Source organism: Gobio gobio, assembly GCF_949357685.1.
Source record: "Gobio gobio genome assembly, chromosome: 3".
Lineage (NCBI taxonomy): Eukaryota > Metazoa > Chordata > Actinopteri > Cypriniformes > Gobionidae > Gobio > Gobio gobio.
This window is the reverse complement of record NC_137099.1, coordinates 39,524,561-39,544,970: the sequence shown is the minus strand read 5'-3', so window position 1 is coordinate 39,544,970 and position 20,410 is coordinate 39,524,561. Positions and strand designations below refer to the sequence as shown.

Sequence of the window (20,410 nt, the reverse complement as noted above, 5' to 3'; positions counted from 1 at the left end):
TCACAGCCCGTGACCAGCGTCCAGTGAGGGCTCCAGCCCGTGACCAGAGTCCAGAGTCTTCAAGCCCGTCTGCACTGCTGTGGTGGTCGTCTGCTCCGCCTTGGGGGGCTTCAAGCCCATCTGCAGGCCCGTCTATTCAGCCTGCTCCACCCTGGCCGCCTGCTCTACCTGCGCCACCCTGGTCATCTGTCCGACCTGCGCGAGTCTGGTCCTAGGGCCGCTGCCTAGGGCTGCCTGCAACACCCTGGTCATCTGCCCAGTCTTCTTCTTCACGGATTACCACCAGAGGGCATTCCACCCCGCTCTGTCACTCAGGGCCGTGCAGAGAGTTCTTCAGAGGCAGGGGCTCAAATGTAAAAAAGGGGCAATATGTAGCCTAAATATATATATATTAGGGGTGTAACGGTACACAAAACTGACGGTTCGGTAAGTACCTCGGTTTTGAAGTCACGGTTCGGTACAGCAGTTTTACATAATTGCTTTTTATTCATTTTTATTCAACAGTGGTTTAATGGAAAAAAAAAATGTGTCTGTCCTTAAATGAATTCAGTTATAACTAAAAGTTTCTTAAAGATAATGCTGTAAACTATATAGGGAGCCCTTACATATTAAAGATTAACAACAGAGCCCAAACTATTAGCCTAAATTCATTTGCTATTTATTTTTAGATATAAATACCGAAAGCCTGAAACGTTAGTTCGTCTGTCCATGTAGTTTTCAACCGATTTATGAATAAGAACAGAAAATTACCGCTCCACTTCACATGCCCAATGGAATTTGAACTTGCTTTGCCAGATCACGATTGGTTGGTGTATATACATGACAAACGGGCATTGAATTGTGTAATACTTTAAAATATATAATATATAAATTTGTAATTAAATCAACACATTAGCTCTGATTATGGATGAAAAAAAATAGGCTATTGGTTTACTTTTTTTCCGTAAGGCCACACACTCTCTGAAAGGACCATATTTGGCTCGAGAGCCGCTTCCGAACAGAGGAAAATCAGCAATCAATCAAAACGCACGCAACCCATAGCAACGCGTTATGGCAACGCCTCAACAGAAATTGTCCGACTTTTGAGCCGTTCGTTACTATTGTATACATTGTCATCAATGTCATGTTATAATAATCACATTTATTTAGTTTTATTGACCACGATAATATCATTGATATTTGTCTGAGAGGGGCGCTTTTGATTCATTTTGAAAAAGGGCAGGGGCTAGAGCACCCAAAGCCCCCCCCCCCCCCCCCCCCCCCCCTCTGCACGTGCCTGCTGTCACTCCATCAAGGACTACATTAACCATAATCCTTTGCTCGGACTCATCATCACTCATTGTTTATACCTGTGTCTCATTTACTTAATTTCCTCTGCCTATATAAACCATGTTCACCTTGTCATTCACGGCAAAGTCTTGTCAAGTGTAATACTGCATCTCCCTGGTTTTACTGAGCATTCTCCCTGGTTTTTTTGTTTCTTGTCTCTTGGTCTTGGATTACTTGCCTGTTCCGTGAATTACCCTTTTACCTGTCTGACTGCTTGCCTGTGTTTGACCTTTTGCCTGTTTTTGACTTCAATTGTGGATTACCCTTCAATAAAGCTGCATTTGGATCCTCAACCATTCAAGCCTTAGAGCAGTCCGTTACACATATGTTATATGTAGTTACTATAGTAATAATAGTAAATTATGCATAATTACATGCAACTAATCCTAAAAACACCCTATTCCTACCCTAATACTATAGTACATGTAGTTAAATATTACTCAGTACTTAAATATATAATTACACTGTAACAATGACACCTTAAAAAAGTGTAACAAATTAATACTTTTATTAAATGGTTAGTTCACCCAAAAATGAAAATTCTGTCATTAATTACTCACCTTCATGTCATTCCAAACCCATGAGACCTTCGTTCATATTTGGAACACAAATGAAGATATTTTTAATGAAATCCGAGAGCTCTCTGACCCCTCAGACAGCAGTTTAATTACCACTTTCAAGGTCCAGAAAGGTATTAAAGACATTGTTAAAACAGTCTATGTGACGACTACAGTGGTTCAACCTTAATTTTATGAAGCCACAAGAACTTTTTGTGCGTAAAAAAACAATACAATTTCTTGTGCGTAAAATGTATTCTCTTCTGTGTCAGTCTCCTACGCTGTTTACGTTGTAACCACAGTGCAGTGCTCTGTATTGGCCGATGCTGTTCACGTGAGCATCACGACGCATGCATGTGATGCTGACGCAGGAGCTGGCCAAAACAAAGCCGGCTGAACCACTGGAGTCACATGGACTATTTTAACTATGTTTTTACTACCTTTCTGGGTCTTGAAAGTGGTAATTAAATTGCTGTCTATGGAGGGGTCAGAAAGCAGAAAATAGAAAACAAAAATCTTAAATTGTAATAATATTTTAAAATATTACTGTTTTACTGTATTTTTAATCAAATAAATGCAGCATGAGCATAACAACATTTTTCCAAAAATATTACAAAATTGTACCGACCCCAAACTTTTCAAAAGTAGCGTATATAAAGTCTAATGGTTTTTTTTATAGTTTCTTCAGAACGTTAGCAATGGTTATGATCTGTCCATCTAAGTGACACTGTGAAAAAGTCTGTATAGTAGTATTGTTTTCTCACATGAAGCCATTTTAAGCTATAGTTATTCAGGGCATACTTCAGGACATTCAGTGTCAAAATCAATGACTTTACCTTACATTAACAGCTTCTTCTCCCTAATGTTTTGTTCAGTGTCAAAAAGTTATAGTGGTCCCTTCCATTTACACAAGTCATTTACAATCAATTGCTTGACCTAGCCGTTGCTCATCTGACATTTTTTAATTGGTAGCTAAAGAACAGCCGACTTCCACTGAGTTGTATGCTGCATGCAGTAGCTAGTGTCTCAGCAGCAGATACATTTCCACTCTAGCCTCGTTCTGCATATCCCAATAACAGTGTGAAATCTGTAATAGGCAGGTTGGACTTGTTGGGCGCTGTTTCAATTTCAACTTAAAAACAACATCAATGGTAGCCTTTGAGCTTTGTTCGGTCCATCGCTTCACTTGCAACATACACAAAGAGTATCAGGGTTGAGTACAAAGCTATAAGACCTGTTTTAACTGTCCTCGAAATTTCAGAAGACGACAGACGGCCTGACGATACATATCGGAGGCAGGGGGGTGATCTTTAAATTATTCATCACACATTACGCTTGAAGAACACTTGCGAGGCGTGAGATTCAAAAGAGGATAATGTTTCACCATCCAACCACTTCATCATGTCTTTAGAGCCAAAGCAGAAAGCGTTTGCATTAGTTTGGGGCATTCATTCTGAAAATATGATCCAGTTTCACTATAAGTAAAAGTCAAAACTTGGACTTGGTAAAGGAATCAAAGGAGGGGGTAAAGAGTCTTCCTCGTGGTCATGCATTGGTTTTAAGTGGTTGGTGCATTTTTCATGGGCTCATGGTCTATGGGTATGTCATTTCCAAATTAGCCTTATCTAAGTGGCAAACGGGAGCGAAGTGGGTGATGAAATATTAATTAAACCATGTGATGCATCGTTTTGTGTTAATTAAAAGTGGCCTGACTGCAACTGGACTGTTGTTTTTAAGATTACTCTGGCAGGTCAGTCAGGGGGAAGATAATTAGAGCAACACTTTCGTTGTCACACAGTTCACACACAGAATCGTTGTTTCAAAAAAGTAACTACACTGTCTTTAACATTTATAGATGCTCTAGTCATCAAGGGAAGTCAGAATCAAATAAAACTATATTTTAGTTAAGTGAACTTAAAAGAAACAGCCATTACAACAAATGATAAAACTTGCTTCCGACTATAGTCTGTGAAGTTTTTATCCCTGTGTACAGTAAGTTTGTGTAAAAAGAAAAGGTCATTCTGCAATTCACGAGATTTAGATTCCTTCATTCTCTCCCAGAAACCATCTGATTATAATCCAGACTTACCAACCTTTTTATTAAAATATCTGGAGCATAAAGTCTTCATTAAATATTTACACATGCACTAACCATATGAAAAATTAAGAGATCTGCAGTTTCATTAACCTATAGTAATATATGTACACATCTACTCAGCAGACCACCAAAATATATATTTTTGTCCTTTTTAGCATATTTCAGACATTCTTTTTTGCATACTAATATATGGTAAGTGATTTCAAAAGCAGTTGCGGTGATTAAATCTGTTTTAATATAACATTAGGGTTTCTTAAACTGGCTTTAATCTTAGAATTAGGATTTAAGTCAAGGTGTAAAAAAGAAGACGTGCAAAGAAATGTTTCGCCTAAAGATATTTAAATGTTATGACTGAGGACCATCTTAATGAACTTACCACAGCACTTTATAGCTGAGCACATAACTAGAGTGATTCTTCAGTAATACATTTGCATTTAATTCATCTTAATGGTTAAACTACATAGCTGTTTCCGTTTTTACTTCAGGAAGTCATTATAATTTCTTGAAACTGAACATTAATTTCCTTTTCTGTTAGAAAATCTTTGTTTTTGTCATATGATGTTGTCATGAAGATGAGATGTTTAAATTGTACAGTAAATAAATAAATAAACAAGCACTCATTTGATAAAAAAGTGACAATAAATTAATTTATAATGTTACAACAGATTTCTATTTCTAATTAATGCTGTTCCTTTCACATCAAATAATTATTTTTAATTATTGTTTTAATTATTTTTTTGAATTAAATGAATGCAGCCTTGACAACATAAAATACTTTTTAAAAAATCTGACCAACCCCAAACTTTTGAACGCTATTGCACATTTTTTTATTATATAAAAAAATAGAAGAAGTACTCCCATATTTTCAACAGACAAATCCAAATTTTCGCTATTGTGCAACATGCAGAGCGGGATTCATCTCAGCAGTACCTGTGTCTGAAGGGCTTGATGCTTGTCGCCTGTCTGTTTTGGTGTCGTGGGAAATACTGAAAAATGACTGAAGCATGCGTTCTGCTTCCACTGATAGAGACAACGGGCAAGAGATTCTGGGAACTAAAATGTTAATGACACCATGCTGTAACACCTCTGAAATCTCATGAGCTCCCTTGTTCACACACTTTCATGCTTTCATTCATTTCTTCTCTTTCTCTGGCCATATTTTTTCCCTTCAGTCCTGGCAAAAGAGATCACAGTAAAAAGAGTAAAGCAGAGCATGTGTAATCGAGGGTGGCAAAGATCTCACACCAGAGGAGAGCAGAGGTCAGTAGATGGAAAGGTGGGGAGTTCGCAGGAAGAGATGTAGGCGTGTAAATCTTTGATGCTCCCTATGAGGTGAGCGCCTCCATACCATAGTCTTCTGGGCCTGCAACTAGCACCGAGGCAGACGGGGGTCATGCATGATTCACAAGGCAGGCCGTCGGATTAACTTAGCGTAGCCTGTGCTGATGACATGCGTTACAACTCGTTTCATCATGAAGCACTAATGAGAGCTGAGACGGTGCTCTCATGCCAGGGGCCTCTCAGGACCCTCCTGGGGCAGGCAGAGCTTGGAAGAGAGACGGGAGACCCAATGTGACATTGTTTCCATCCATTCTTTCCTACTGGTTTCTCAAGAGAGTCCCTGGGAATGTTGTGGACTGACAAACACCTACTCAAAGGTGTAGCTAAGAGGTTACAGGTAAAGCAGTCTGAAGGATGTGTTTATGTTGTTTATGTACAAAGGATAATGTTGAGGGTATCCTAGCTTAAAATATAAATGAATTCTAAATAAGCAAAATACTACCACTTTCACTTACGATTACTTATATATATATATATATATATATATATATAATTATTTTTTTTTTTTGGCAGACTCATCTGTCTGGTACTTTGATACACAACTAAGCAATATATATATTTTGTATTTTGGTAAGCTATTATTTTTGTATGTACTGTAACAACACAAAGAGGCACACAATCACTCTCCAGTGATTTTGGTGAAGGATTATGCATGGTATGAATATATGCTATATTGCCAAACGTTTTGGGATGCCTGCCTTTACATGCACATTAACTTTAATGAAATCCCATTCTTAATCTAGGGTTTAATATGGAGTTGCCAACCCTTAGCAGCCATAACAGCTTCAACTCATTGTGAAGGCTTTCTACAAAGTTTAAAGTGTGCTTATGGGAATTTATAGAAACTTATAGAAGCGCATTTGTGAGGTCAGGCACTGATGGTGGACGAGAAGGCCTGGCTCGCAGTCTCCGCTCTAATTCATCCCAAAGTTGTTCTATTGGGTTGAGATCAGGACTCTGTGCAGGCCAGTCAAGTTCCTGCACACCTGCACTGATTCGTCACTCCAGAGAACACACGTCTCCACTGCTCTCGAGTCCAGTGGCGGTCACCGCATCCGATGCTTTGCATTGCACTTGGTGATGTAAGGCTTGGATGCAGCAGCTTGGCCATGGAAACCCCTTCCATGAAGCTCTCTGTGCACTGTTCTTGAGCTAATCTGAAGGCCAAACGAAGTTTGAAGGTCTGAGCTATTGAAGTTGGCAACTTCAGCGCAATGTGCGCTTCGGCATGCGCTGACCCTGCTCTGTGATTTTACGTGGCCTACCACTTCGTGGCTAAATTGCTGTTGTTCCCAATTACTTCCTCTTTGTTACAATACCACTAACAGTTAACTGTGGAATATTTAGTTGTGAGGAAATTACATGAATGGACTTATTTATTGCACAGGTGAAAATCACAGTACCACGCTTGAATTCACTGAGCTCCTGAGTGCGATCCATTCTTTTACAAATGTTTGTATTAGCAGTCTGCATGCCTAGGTGTAATATACTGCTCCGAGACTTAAAAGGTTGAGGATCCAAATGCAGTTTTATTGAAGAGTAATCCACAATCGTAGTCAAAAACAGGCAAAAGGTCATACATAGGCAAGCAGTCCTAACAGGCAGGAGAGGCAGGCAAAAGGGTAATCCACTGAACAGGCAAGTAATCCAAGACCAAGAGACAAGAAACCAAGGAGAATGCTCAGAAATTCAATATTATACTAAAGGCCATTACATACTCGGCAAGGAATGACGTCCTTTTGTTCTTGCAGCCCTGGTTTAGGAGTTCTTGCAGCTTGTTGTCGACACATCATCTGAGCAGAACTTTTTTTCTTGTGGGTGTCCGAGAACTATTGTGTGATTGGTCAGACATTTAAAGTGGACAGGGTTAATGCGGAGAAACGGAAATGTTCGGCACCTGCTTTTCTCGTGAAGTATGGAATGTCGAACTTTGTTCTTGCCACCTCGAGAAAACATTCAAATGTCTTTGTTCTTGCGGAGTATATACCAAGCTTTAACAAGACTTTGCGGTGAATGACAGGGTGAACAGGCTAGATATAGGCAGAGGAAATGAGGTAAATGAGACACAGGTGTAAACAATGAGCGATGATGAGTCCGGTCAAAAGGATTATGGGTAATGTAGTCCTTGATGAAGTGACAGTCCGGGGTGGAGTGCCCTCTGGTGGTAATCACGGGCACTCTCACTGGTGAATCGTGACAGCTTGATTTTATTAACCTTTGGCCATGGAAGTGATTGGAATACCTGAATTCAATGATTTGGAGGAATTTTAATTTTAAATGAATTAATACTTTTATTCAGCAACAGTGTATTGAATTGATCAAAAGAGACATGTTACACAGAAAAGAAAATCTATTTCAATACATTTCTATTCATCAGAGTCCTGAAAAAAAGATCACGATTTGCACAAAAAATATAAAGCAGCACAACTGTTTTCAACGCATTCTGCATACTAACATACTAAAATGTCTCTTGAGCACCAAATTGACATTTTGAAATGATTTCTGAAGGATCACGTGACAGTGAACTATGAATTAATATAAAAGTATAATATTGCTTTGAAATCTAGCTTTCAAGGTGCATTTAAAAGCACTTAAAAGGGATAGTTCACCCAAAAAATGTAAATTATATTGTCATTTACTACTACTACTAATAATAATAATAAAGTTTGACCCCTATGAGTTTCATTGTATGGACAAAACATTCTTCCAAATATCAAATAATGTATTGTATACATTAATAGTAATCTAATGTATTGGTGACCCACCCAATAACTGCTCAGCCAAATAAAAGAAGATCCACCAGAACAGCATCTACTAAAGAAATACATGTAACTACCTCAAATAGCATAAAACTAAAGCTAAAGAGTCATGTCCGAATGCACTGGTTTCTGGCTGATGATTAGGGACCTGTCTTCAGACTGCCAACCTTCGCCCTGGCCTTTCTGCACTGTTAGTTAATGATGCCACAGATATGTCCTTAAGCCTAGCGTGATGCATGGCGTTCATTAGCCCCTGTGGAGCTCACGCTCACTTTCTTTTATTCTAATGACAAGGGTGGCACCGCACTGGCCCTTAATCACAGGGGCACCTTGTTTCTACTGGAGGGGATGTTAAGGGAGTGAAAAGGAGCAGGAAAGAGGCAGAGATCAAGAAGAATCTCTCTGATAGAAGCTTTTCATGATCTAAATCCTCATGATTGAGAAGAGAGACGGAGGCTTTTACAGTTCAGCTGTGAGCAAGGTTAGGTCTAATTGGTTCCCTTATTGCTTAAAATTATGACTTGAGATTGTATTACAGGTATTTCTGCATGTTCTTGCAAGTGGACAAGACAGAACATTCAGAATGAATTTAATACAACTATTTTTATTATGTTATAACACAAGGGGGGTTCCTCCCAATGTTTCTTCCTTAAGCAACACATCTACTTAAACAACTTGGGCTCAGTGGGGGGTTTATGAGAAATTGCCTACATTGGAACAATATGTGTCGTGATAAGAGCTTTACAAAAAACAAAACAGACCAGGACATATTCTGACATTGCTCAGTAACGACTTTCTGTGATGAGAATGTTTGTGATGCCGTAAATTTAAACAAATCCAAACATTGAAACAAAAGGCATACGTGATTCAGGCATGACTCACATCCCCAACTAGTTGTTTTGTGGTGTAGTTCAAAGCGTGGATATTATGACTGAAATAATGAAGCACCTCATGCAGAAAGGCTTATGTAAATGTTACCTCTCCAGATGCCAGTGCCTTAAGCTAGTGTTCTCCTCTCCCCGTGAGCCATATAATTTAAATAAGCATTTAGATAAACCTTTGTACCTCGCTTGCCCATAGGGTGCATTAGGGTTTGCGAGCAGATAAATCAATAAAATCTGGCGGTCCGAGTGTTAATGAATATCACTTGCACTTTTTAATGAGGCCCCATTTGCATTTGAAAGTGACAATGAGAATGGGTATGTTTTCTGCTGTGGGTATGTTCATCTTGCTAAGAATCTACATTTGAAGAAAAAATATGCTACTGTAGCATTTGTCTAAATCAAAATATGCTATTACATGGGGTTTTAGTAGTAACACTTTGTTTTCAGCGTGAATTACAATTATGATACAAAGTAATTCATCACTGGCTTCTGGCAATGGCCGTACGTGTGTTCACGGCGAGTTCCGGCGGAAGGGTGACCTCTGACCTACGTATGACATAGGACGTAGCTCCTCTTCTCTCTTATATCGAAATCCTCTGATATTTGTCTTCTCGCTTTAGACTTCTAATTCATGAGCGGCATTTTATTTTGCTCTATCCTCTGCGCTTCCGTGTTTGTCAATTCTTCCCTAAGCTTGCGCTTGGCCTACATCATACAATACGTCCTAGGTCTGGTCAGAGGTCACCCTTCTGTCGGAACTTGACTCTCTTGTGAACACGTGTATGGCCATTGTCGGATGCTAGTGATAATAGTTTATAATGTTTTAGATAAAGTTTTTAATATGGATATTTTTCATACAAAAGTCCATCGCTTCGCTTCAGAAGGCATTTATTTTACCCACTGGAGCCGTATGGATTACTTTTATGATAGATTGATTGCTTTTTGGATTTTCAAAAACTTGTAGTATTCAATGCCATTGCAAAGCTGGGAGGAGCCAGGATATGATCTAATATAACTCTGATTGTGTTTGGCTGAAATAAGAAAGTCATATACACCTATGGCTTGAGGGTGAGTAAATCATGGGATTATTTTCATTTTTGGGTGAACTATTCCTTTAACCTTTAACAAGACATGAACCATGGTTCTAAAAACTTTTCTTGAAAGAATACTGAATACTCAAGCTTTTCTTGAAGGAATACTGCTTGACCAATTAAATTTGAGAACAAAGTGCTGAAAAAATGAATCATTCTAAATGTATAAACTGGCACACTTGAAAAAACAAATCAACAAAAGGAACAAGATTTTAAATCAATAACAACATCAACAAATAATAATGTACAAATAGCCAGGCAGCCTATAAGTCGAGAGTTCATCACTTAAATGAAAAGCATTATTACAAAAAAAAACAAATACAAGTATTTATAATAATGTGGTCTTTCTCAGAGTGTGCTGTCTTTGAAGTGTTTTCTTGTGGGAGTTTCTCTTTCCCAACCAGGTAGAGAATAAAGACTTGAGTTTTCGACAAAGAGATTGTTACCCAGGGTGATTTTCTTGTTCTCTCCCTGGTCTTCTCACAATCTGAGAGAGTTGATTGTTTTCTGTGTAAAACAAAAACGTATTAGAAAATAATGCCACATGGGAAAAGGTGCACAGTACAGTGAGCTGTTATTTCAGAGGAAACCACCATCCTATTCATATCAAAACAAGTCTCGCAATGCTGGGAAAGCCTAAGTGAAGAAACGGCCCATCGCAAGAGTCCATTTGCAAAGCAACAAAATATAACAAAAATACATGATAAGACACATACCCTGAGCTGCATGTAGAAAAAATCGACAATATACTTTTTGCATTACGTGCCCCCATGACTGTCTATATCTTTATGATTACAGAAGAAATTATTAGTAGAAATTGTACTAAGTAGAAATTTCACAAATAATTGCACAGTGACGTCCATGGGGCGGAAACATTGTGCCACACCAGCAAAAATCACACGGTCTCCCCTCCCGTCTAAACGTGCCACAGCACCAGCTGCCAACTTTTGCCTGCAGCAACACTAAAGTGAGCATCTGAGAAAAACAGTTGTTTACTTTGTTTGAACTATGGTTGCTTGAGCCCTGGGGAGAGAAGTTTTCTTTGCACGTCTTTTGGTTCTTGACTCAGTGACAAAGACACAGATGAATAACAATGTCATTTTCTCCTGCTTTTTTCTTCCTTCCCCTCCCTCTCAAATAATTTATCGAGTCTGTTTAATTTGCAGTGAGTGCAGTAAATTAGATGTGACACACAAACTACATTATGCGTCAACTTTTTTTGTTGGTGGATTCTTTTTTTTCCCTCTTCCAACCAACAGCCAGTTCATTCCTGTTTAATTGCAGCACAGCAAGAGACCAAATTCACATGCACCAGCAGGAAAGCAAGCACAGAGAGTAGGCTATATCTATTCTGTATTAGAATAACGAAGTAGGGAATATAAGCATGTTGTGTTTGACAAGGATATATTCTTACTGGCATTGTGGCAGTTAGGCCGTATAAAGTAAAGCAGTGATGAATATGTTTTTGATGGAAGCTGCACTGTAAAAAATTATATGATCAATAAGTTATGACAACATATGTTTTTACATTTCTTTAACTCGTCAAAATAAGTTAAGCAGTTTATAAAGTTATACAAGATTCAAAACGTGTTAATATAATTTAAAGGTCCCATGGCATGACATTTTTTTAACATTAATATGAGTTCCACTAGCCTGTATATGGTCCCTAGAAATTATGGCTAGAAATGTTGATAGGTGTAAACCGAGTTCTGGGTGTCCTGCTCTGCCTTTGAGAAAATGAGAGCTCAGACAAGCCAATCTGAAATCTTCCCTGTTATGTCGTCATACGGGGAACGGTTACCTCCCCTTCCTCTGCTTTGCCCGCCCAGAGAATTTGGAGAAAATGGATTCAGTTTATCAGTTGCAATGTCAGCACAGGCTTTACAAACAGACTTTTACCATATGGATTCGACAGCACCGCCACAAACAGTGAGTAACAGTGTTCATTAATGCCTGATCATTAATGTAGCTAATCATTCAAGTTCACACAGACTTTCTTTTTAAATTGTTTAATACTGTTTATGCATCAGTGAATCAAGCCAGTGACTAAACGATAAACTTCAGATTGTTTCTGTTAGTAGCATGAAACAAATCTGTTATTTACATTATTAGACTACAGAAAGCGATCAAAGAACACTCTCTTTATAATGTTCGGAGCTGTCAATCACACATCCCGAGTGTATCTGCACACTTGTCCAAACTGCTGTTATAATGAATGACGCCATTATGCTGCATAAGCTCCTACTGTATTCACAGTGCTTGAAGTGGAAAAAATAAAGTGCCGGTACTCACCAGAGGGGGCGGGGCTTTGTTGGGGGCGTGGTTATGGGGGGATTGTTTAGTCAATAATTCAAGAAGGTCCGTATTTTAAAGCTCTTTCTAATTTGTTCTCAGCCTTAGAACTAACATATAGTTCTTGTAATTGTTTAACTATATCATTTGTTACAATAAGGGTTTATTTTCAAAGCAAGACCATTGACGGCACCTCATTAGGCTACCATACAGGCCAATGTTCACTTTTGTCTTTCTTTTTTCTAATCAAATAGCAACACAGTTAGAAACTATAGTTGGGTCATTCCTGGTATGGCTTCATAAATGTTTGAAAAAAAAGTACATGATTTTTATGTTTTTAGCATTCTACCAAAATGGTGACATGTTTAACTAGTCGGAATACATATTGGTCAAGCTCAGGTACTAAAAAAATAATAATTATGGGTAGATTCATTGTTCAGACACGGGCCGTGAAGGTGTTCCACCCTGTTAGGGACATATACATATTTATCACAAAATGTTAATAATGTAAACGTTTTTCTTGGATAGTAAATGTCCCTTATGCCATCATGGTATTTTTTTTAATTCTTGAAACAATAACAAAACTATTATTGATGAATAGAATGTCTTGATTATTAAGAACAGGTACTTTTTGTACCCATTTTTGCCAACAGGATGGTAAATAATAAAAAATTTGTTCAAAAACATATATTGTATATGTTGTTAATGATCCTCACCTCCCAAAATAAAACATAAGTATGCAAAACATTTAACGTTGCTGTCAAATTATTATTTAAAAATGACTCGCCTAACAGGGTGGAAGACCATAACAGTGGATGAGTTTTCCCTCATTGTCCTGCATGATTTGCCATCAGTAATGTGTGGCACTGCACCTATATAAGTTTTATATATCATATTTATATATGCATATACGTGTTTATAGAATTTGCAATATACACTAAATACGATTTATTCTATTAGAATTTCCACCCTGTTAGGTTTATAGATCTAACAGGGTGGAATCTAACAGGGTGGAACATTTTAAGATAAGTTAGCCGTAGCTCTTTGAGGGATCAACGTTTAGCTAGCTAACCTTCTAACTATGTCAGATATGTTTTTAAAATGTTTTGACCGGACAAACATTCTTCATAACAGAGCCTAAAAGGGTGGAACTTTAAGAGTGGGACAAGCAGGATAACATTTCAAAAACTAAAAAAAAAGGTAGAGGTGAGAGTTGAAGCTTACTTAATTTTGTATGGTTGAATACCAGCAGGAAAAACAAATTATGTAATTTCCTGAAAATTATCTCAATGAAATTGTGGTCTTTTTTGGAAGTCAAGAAATACATACTAACAGGGTGGAAGATGACTTCAGGGACACAGTAAATGAAGACAATTGTAAAAAAATTAACTATAGTTTCACATGATTTATATGTATAACTAGAGGTAGTTTAGCCTATTCTATAACATAATCAAAAATATTTTGAGATTTTTATCATTTCATGGTTTATAGTTGTTGTGGAATTTGATTACTTTACACTGAGGACATGATAAAATTGAATGCATATATCAATAAAAAGGTGTGTAAAATACAAAATAGTATTTTTAATATCTATTATCTGTTGAAGTGATAAAGAAGACCTACATTTATAATTTAAGCCATTTCTTATAAATATGTAACTCATTTTATAGAAAATATGAGTAGGTAAATCATAAAGACAGAAAAGTCACTGTATAACAGGAACGACCCAGCTACAACATGCGGCTGTTGTCATCGGTAGAAGTGGTGTAGATCTCGTCCTCGTCACCACTTATGACCGCGACCGCGGCACAATTGCTTTGTATTTGAACCGAGCAGCTATGGTTGCGCTTTTCACACACCCTCTCCGGACCACGTTGAGTTGTTGACACCATAGAGTTGACGCTGACAGCGGCAAAAGCGACGCATGCGCTTTTCACTTGTAAAATTCAAGGGTGTATGGGTAATGTAGTCCCTGCTCGCAAATAAGCGTACCGGTACGCTAAAAGTACGTTCTGGGCGCACAGAGAGGTGGCGGTACGCTCAAGAGCTATATTTGGAAGTGGCGGTACTGAGTACCGGCGCGTACCGGCCCACTTAAAGCACTGTGTATTCATATCGATATTGTGTTTGCTGTTAGTTGTGGTGAAAGCATTTTGTGAGAGAAAACACGCTGCAATGACGAGATCCCTGCATTCACGCGATCAACAGACTGCATGTGTAGTCCGTCTCTCTCTCTCTGGCAACGCTTGCAGACCTCGCTAAACCACGCCCCCTCCGCCTAATAATCTAATACACATTTCAAATGCAAAGATGTCAGCCAATCACAACAGTGGGCGTTTTCACTGAAGTCTCACATCAGACACGCCCCTTGAAACAGAGCATTTAAGCCAGAGGGCTAATATCAGGATAGAAAAATGCCTTTTATTTCTAAATTATGACATTTTGTGATATAAAAATCATACTAACAATATATGTACACCTCAGGAAACATTATAAAATAATTTTAAAACATTCACGCCATGGGACCTTTAAGTTGAAATTACTTAAACATCTTAGTTGATTTTACTTGAAAAATTTAAGGTAGCAACTTTTTTACAGTGGAAATGCTTTTTAATGCTGGTCCAGGCTGGTTTATGCTGATTTATTCTGGTTTCATGCTGGTCCAGCTGGTGGTGAAGCTTTTGTGCTATTCAATTTAAATATATACAGTATGCATGGCTGTGGCAACTTAAAACTATTAAAAATATGTTTCCATAATGCAGATTTTTGATTTGACAAAAGACAAAATCATATTTTTAATCCACGGCAAGAATTCTTTGTGTCCCTTTAACCTTTGAATTTGTTCATTCAACACTGAAAAACACTGTCTATGAAATTTATTTCAGTCAGGCCATTAAAGTGAGGACTATGTTTTGGCTTTTTATTACACTTGTGTCAAAGTGAAAAAAAACCTGCATTACACTTTTAGGGGTTGGGTCATCTGGCTGCATGTCTCTTCCTTTCCACACTTGAGACATTATAGATGGCACTCACTCAGTGCAAAGCACAAACCACATCTTGTAGTTTCAGATGTGCCAGAGCTGATAAGAGCACCCTATAATTTATGGATCAGCGTGAATGTAACTGTCATTTCTTTTCAAGTTAACATTGGCAATCTAATCCAGTCTCTTTATCCAGCTGGTCTTGATTCAGTAATTAACCATCATCAAAGTTTCTAACTGAGCAGCCAATTAACCAGTAAGTGATTTAATTACACTTCAGGACTCGACATTAACGTTTGTCCGCTTGTCCGGGACAATTGGATTTTTTGAAGGGGCAAGTGAAAGAGAATTTTCCTGATTAAAACATCAATAACAAAAAATAACTAGCGAATCACCAAAATGCAAAAATGATTCTGCATTAAAGGGGTCATGAATTGAGAAATCAACTTTCCCTTGAGCTGTATAAAAGGTCATAGTAATATAAGAATATTCTGTAAGTTTCAGAGCTGAAAACTTCCTTGTTAGTCAAAGAAAAGCTTTTATAAGACACCAGGCCCAGCAAACGATCGATCTCAGAATATTCCAGAAGAAGAAGAAGAACAACACCTGATTCTGTAGCCTCGCCCACCGACTCGTGACATAACACAGGCCTAGAAGACATTGCGCGTCTGTTCTTTCATTTCACTGGATTCGTTTGTAAACAAGAGACTGGATTTGCAGACAGGATAAGATTAACCACACTTATGTGAGTAAAAATGTTTTTTATATGTGACAGTATTGCATTGTTACAGATTGTTTGATATCTATTGATTATGTGTACGTGTCTAACTGAACATTAGCACGCTGTCAAAGGCAGAATAATCCTTTATTTGTGGTGTTGTTGGTTCATTGCGAATCGGGATCAGACTCGGACATGTAACGTTATGGGCTAGGGCTCGCAAAGCCCAACGTCCCGAGGCTATGTGTTTTTCAGACGGCTACCAAAATAAGCTATCTTAAAGAGTGAAATAACATTCCTTTCTTGATGTGCGTTCACTCTCTTGACTTGATATTTGAAGGAAAAATACAATCGCAGAAGTTTTGATCATGCAGTCTGCAACGTACTTGGCGCGCACGCGCGCGTGTGTGTGTGTGATGCACAGTTCACGCTTGTATCCATAGATATACATAATAAAGGCTAGATGTCTTACGGCAGAGTCTCTAACGTCATCACCGGCGGCCATCTTGTCACAGGCAGGGCTCTGTGGTACCTGATGTAAGGCGAGTGATCTGCACGAACACAAATACTCTTATCTCACTGAAATCTTGACGGATTTACAAAATGGTTTGGTTTCTTACCAACGTTATTAATGTGGCTATAATTATGGATGCTTGAACAAATTATGAATAATTTTTCATAAGTATGCAGTGTCATAACTACATCCCTGACGCTTATAACAAACCAAACAGTTTGAAAATCGGTATAAAATTGAGCAAGTTATGGTGATTTAAAAAGTTCAAGCACCCATGAAAACAATGTTACGAGTGAGCGAGCTGCCTGTGACAAGATGGCCGCCATGTGCGGACGTCGACCTCCATTGGCCAGCAGCGAGGACGAGACATCTAGCCTTTATTATGTCTATCTATGCTTATATCCACCGATCGGCAGTGGTGGAATGTAACGAAGTACAAATACTTTGTTACTTTACTTAAGTACATTTTTCACGTATCTGTACTTTACTTAAGTAGAATCAATAGTGCATACTTTTTACTTTTACTTCGTTACATTTTGCAGGAATTATACTTTCTACTCTACTACATTTCTACAACGTTTCTTTACATTTTTGTTACATTTTCTGATCAGTTTCAGGGCTCTATATAAACGCTTGTCCTCTTGTAATGAACTGAAGGTAAGGTTGCGCTGTTGAGGCTCACGCAGCCTCATGAGGAGAAATGGAAACAAATCAACGCTGCCCACACAGAGAAACTCAGTCACATACTGATTCAAAATGTGGATTTTTATATTTAAAACGTATAATACAGTTAAAAACATCAAACGACCAGGAGTGCTGTTTTCCTGAATGCCATCACGACTGAAAATGTGTCACTGATTTCATGACACTGACAGTTCCATAAACAATTAATTAACAAAAACTTACTTTCATTTCAGATGCAATATATTGACTGTTTTTGTTCGATTTCAGCAGCGAAAATAGTTCCAAACAAAGCAGCAACAGAGCGTTACTGAATGTAATCGTTTGAATCAAAGATTCAATGACCTGTTCATAAACGACGGCCTCATTTTTGAACAAATCAGCTGTTTGAACGAATCGACTCAATTATTCACTCATGAATACCTGCCGCCACCTAGTGGCAGTTTAGTTTCATGTTAAAACATTCTTTCCAACATTTCTTATTCGTATTCAAAAAAATATTTAAAACAATCTCATAACATTATTTAATTAAGTTGTAATTTTTCATCCATCCATCCATCCATCCATCTTCTTCCGCTTTATCCAGGGCCGGGTCGCGGGGGCAGCAGTCTAAGCAGAGATGCCCAGACTTCCCTCTCCCTAGACACTTCCTCCAGCTCTTCCGGGGGGGACACCGAGGCGTTCCCAGGCCAGCCGGAAGACATAGTCCCTCCAGCGTGTCCTAGGTCTTCCCCGGGGCCTCCTCCCGGTTGGACATGCCCGAAACACCTTCCCGGGAAGGCGCTCAGGAGGCATCCGGAACAGATGCCCGAGCCACCTCAGCTGACCCCTCTCGATGTGGAGGAGCAGCAGCTCTACTCCGAGTTCCTCCCGAGTGACTAAGCTCCTCACCCTATCTCTAAGGGAGCGCCCAGCCACCCTGCGGAGAAAGCTCCTGCCTTCGACTGCCGCCCGATCTTCTCCGCACCAGCCCCTTACGGTCCCTCCCGTGAGTGGTGGGCCCACGGGAAGGTGTCCCCACGTCGCTCCTTCGGGCTGAGCCCGGCTGGACCCCGTGGGGGAAGGCCCGGCCACCAGGCGCTCGCATACGAGCCCCAACCCCAGGCCTGGCTCCAGGGTGGGCGGCCCCGGCTGCGCAGTACCGGGCGACGTCACGGTCCTCCTTTTTTTTTGTCATCATAAGGGGTTTTTGAACTGCTCTTAGTCTGATCCGTCCCCTAGAACCTGTTTGCCTTGGGAGACCCTACCAGGGGCATATAGCCCCGGACAACATAGCTCCTAGGTTCATTCGGGTACTCAAACCCCTCCACCACGTTAAGGTGGCAGTTCAAGGAGGAGTAATTTTTCAGTGAAAATTATTTAATTTGATTGGTAACAGCCCTATAGTGTCTTATTCTAATTTAATGTATTGATCAAATTTAAGAATATAAAAGGAAAGCTGAAGCATATCCTATATTTAATAAGATTAGGGGAAAATGCCCTTTATAAAAGTTAAAAATATCATAAATATGCAGATTTAAATACGTCAAAGCTGTTCACTGAACACTATAGTGAGAATATTGCTTCAGAATAATGATATTTAACTCTGCAGATCACCCTGATAACCAGAATTGTAAGTCAGAATGTAAACTGGGCCACAGATGGTAAGCACAATTACATTAACCAAAAACTAACTTAGTGCAAATGCCACAGCCCATAATGTTTTTGTTTTGTTTTGTTTGTTTTTTTAATTATTAGAATATAGACATTAAGAGAATAAATTGTTATGCAAGTACTTTTACTTTTAATACGTAAAGTACATTTAAAATCATGTACTTTTTACTTAATTAGGGTTGTCACTGTGGTACTTTTACTTTTACTAAAGTAAATATTTATCTGGGTATTTGTACTTTTACTTAAGTACCGAGATTCAGTACTTCCTCCACCACTGCCGACCGGGCAGGCCAAGTAATAAACAAATAACATTCCAATCAATCGCGGGTGGATGAGAGATAAATCATTGTGTTTGTTTGATGAAGACATTTTGCGAGCCCTGTGGGACGCATCATTTCGTTTGCCGTTTCTCACAGGCTTTCAAAACAATTCCTTGTGTAGCCTACTCACAGGGGAGCTGAAGCTCATTAAATATGCAAAACTGTTATCCAATCCTAGCCATGGGCGTTTACTTCCAAGTCTTCAGTGCGGCACGCCCATCAAAACCCAGTGTTTCTTAAGAGAGCCTCAAAACCAGGGCAGAAAATAGCCTATTACTTATTCATTATGATGTTTTTGAATGTAAAAACCATGCGAACATCATAAGTTGACCTCAGACAACAGTATGAAAAAATAAAAAAAGCCAGTTCATGACCCCTTTAATTTAGTGTAAGTGGCAATCCATAGTGGATAATAGTATAATATATAATGAACTGATGGTAACAAGGTTGCGCTGTTGACGCTCGTGCAGCCTCTCGAGGAGAAATCGAAAACAAATGAGCACCACTCACACAGAGAAACTCAGTAACATACTGCGGTAAACATTCAAAATGTTACGTTTTTATATATATAACATATGATACAGAGTGCTGTTTTCCTGAATACCATCACAACTGAAAATGACACTGATTTCATATGACAGTTCCATAAACAATTAATTAACATTAAGTCACTTACATTTTAGACGCAATATTGACTGATTTTGTTCTATTTCAGCAGCAAAAATAGATCCAAACAAAGATTCCAAACAACAAAGTTTCAAACAGCAGAACCATAACACGCATCTCACAGCAACATTGTTACTGAATGATTCAGCATTTTGAATAAAAAGGTTGAATCAAAGATAAAATTACATATTCTGCCCTGTCCCAAATGGCACCCTAAACCCTCGCACTTTCACGACGCAATGCCGTTTTGACTGCCGGGAAGAAGTCCGCTGCGTAACCCGCACCAGTGCGGGCTCGGCAGAAGTGCGCATCGAGGGCGCATATCGACCTCAAAGGGGGGCGCTCGCGGGCACCCTTCTGAGACTCAAAATGACAAATGGGACACCCTGCGGTCTCGTGGACTTAACGGACATGTGCACGCAGCAGACATTGTAAGTCCACAAGACCAAAAGTGCACATGAAGTGTGCCATTTGGGACAGGGCCTTCATAAAACAACTGCCTCATTCTTGAATGAATCAGCCGTTT

The 20,410-nt window shown here is 39.0% G+C and overlaps 1 long non-coding RNA gene across 1 annotated transcript in view; it reads right to left on the bottom strand.

Moving 5' to 3' along the window:
* Window positions 1-7,606: 7,606 nt before the first annotated feature.
* Window positions 7,607-20,410, bottom strand: part of LOC307123509 — a 34,490-nt gene continuing 21,686 nt past the window's right edge. The window contains exon 3 of the long non-coding RNA XR_013816175.1: window positions 7,607-10,566. This is a non-coding gene — a long non-coding RNA (uncharacterized lncRNA). The remainder of the gene's footprint in view (window positions 10,567-20,410) is intronic.